Source organism: Dermacentor andersoni, chromosome 2, assembly GCF_023375885.2.
Source record: "Dermacentor andersoni chromosome 2, qqDerAnde1_hic_scaffold, whole genome shotgun sequence".
Lineage (NCBI taxonomy): Eukaryota > Metazoa > Arthropoda > Arachnida > Ixodida > Ixodidae > Dermacentor > Dermacentor andersoni.
In genome coordinates, this window is record NC_092815.1 from 191,022,211 (window position 1) to 191,024,665 (window position 2,455).

The window sequence follows — 2,455 nt, forward strand, 5'->3', positions numbered from 1 at the left end:
ATTTGCCGCAATCAAAAGTACCTTGTTTACATAGTATAGCCCACATACATGAACAAACTCTGGCATATCATCAAATGAAATGTTGTCAACAAGACAACAACCTACCTTGTATATCCTGCCATTCACAGTTAGAGAACTTACAGTAAATGAATTAGAGCATTCAAGACTGTGTTCAGAAACGAACTGCTGTGCATATTCAGGAAGGTGCTCAAAGAGCACAGGGCAACAACCAGTCGTGTGAACACTGCTCTCATGAGGAGCTATAAATGTAAAGCTTTGCAATAACTGGTGCCTGACTACCAGACTATACGAAAGATGCTTCCAATTGCGGATCTTGCGTGAAATATCCTTAAAATATTGATGTTTTGCTTCAAATAGCATTGCCCAGAGTGCACTTAGAGGTCCAAACTTTATGATGAGTGAAGGATAATGTATTAGTGCACTTTGCAAGGTAGTGATGAAAATGGGAATAACTTGAATTCCAGACAGAAGAAGTGAATTTTTCTCTGCAGGTAGGCAATATACTTAGTAGGGATTCTGTAGCTGATGATAATGTCTACAATTTCACGTAAAAGAAGGTAAAGCTGCCACACATCATTTTCTGCTGGAACACATTAACCAACAAAAAAAGTAAGATGACGAAACAAGCAGAACACTTGAGCTGCTGAGGCCTTCATACCCGCTTTTCCTTTCAAAAACTTTTTTGATAGAGGCTCTGGTTTGTTGCGCACATCATGAGCATCACAATTCGATTCACATATCATCTTGTTCAAGTATGTGAGGGAAAATAAATTCTGTTTCATCAACGATGAAATGATATGCTGCAACGCAGATGGCAATACACCTTCATGAATGGCATGCATCACATCTGGAGATAGATGCTGTGTTGGATTAAACCCGTTGAATGTGAGGGCACATGCTTCTCTAACTCCATACAATAATGCAGTGGGAAGCCCAGCACTTAACATGTTTAAATGGTGCTGATGGCCTTCTCGTGTGCGAAGCAGAAAAGCACTTTCCAGAAATTTGTGATTGAGCTCATGGTGCAATCCTATACAAAACCTACAAATTCTCACACGACTGAATGAGCATTTAAAGCCTCCTACTCTATGGCTGGACAAATTATCACCTGTGAAAATGAAAACTAAACTATTTAGTAGAGTTCCATTTATGACAATACCTTCATCTTCTAATTCATTTACATCTGTAATTAGGGGAGCCAGGACCTTTGAAAAGCCGTAGGTAGCCACATGTTTGTCTTTAACAAGCAAAACCAAATGTATTCCTGAGAGTGCTGAACGGAATTTTGTAGCAAAATTCAACACTAAAAAATGCACGGCAGTCATTTTATGTTTTCCTCTTATGATACCCAACGGATTACACACCTCGAATTCATCACTATAAAGCTGAATGCATAATTTAGAAGTGTGCCCAGCAAAATAGGCATGATTTTGGAATTCAGTACCATCAAAAGCAGAACACAAGTTGTTTTCTTTTCTTGGGTAGCTTTTGAAGTCACCAGATAATTGTGTGTTTTCCAAGATACACTTCAGTACATCACAAAGTGGCACATACTCCATGGTGTCAAATCTTCCATGGCCATCAGTTCCCAGCACTGTGGTACGAGGCTCAACAATTGGAAAATGTGTCTTCCAATATCTAAGCCGACCCCACTTCGAGAGCAGCTGGTTCAGCTGCTGCTTCCATTCTTGCTCTTCATGAACGACAGCACCAATATTTGTGCAAAGCTGTGCATCCTCAAGCATTATATTAATGAAGGAAATAACATCGTTTGCTATTTCATTCAAGGTGGACTCGGGAAGACGCCTTGCTTCCTTCCACTTCAGAAGCAGCGTTGCAAGCTGATTCACGTACTTGCTTAAACTGGGACTTGACTGAGATGGCTCAGGATCACCTAAAACTTCTTGGGCTTCTGTACGCTCTTCACTATGCGGCTCAAACACGCTCGTTTGCTCCACTTCCAATGGCACACTTCCACAGTTCGGGGTGATTCCGGTACACATGCCTCTTGTATGAAAGAAACAGTCTGAATGTCTTCATGCAGCCTCCTAGGCCACATAGCCAGCTATTTTCATGCCCATGAGCTATACGGAGATGTCTGAAGAGTTCCTTAAGTGAGAACGTTGGATACCCGCATCTTGGGCATCGAAAGTACCGAATACCCGGCATCTGAAAAAAAGTAATCGTTTAGGAATTTTCTGCATCGTGAAATTACAATGACAAGTGATGTATTAAAACATGCCTATTTCAGTATAATGCAGTGTCTAAGCTTAGTTTCCTGACAGTATAGGCTGGTAAGCAGAAGTCGTAAAATAACGTAGCCACATAGCAGTGCCGAAGGGAGGGAGACTAGTTTAGTGCAGCTCTGCTTGGGTTTATAACTTGCCCGTGCAATTATCAATTGTAACAGCACTGAGCGCGCTCCTGCGCTTGT

General features: G+C 41.3%; 1 pseudogene; it reads right to left on the bottom strand.

Annotated features, from left to right (window-relative positions):
• Window positions 1-614: 614 nt before the first annotated feature.
• LOC126540804 (uncharacterized) lies at window positions 615-2,190 on the bottom strand (annotated as a pseudogene).
• Window positions 2,191-2,455: the final 265 nt, after the last annotated feature.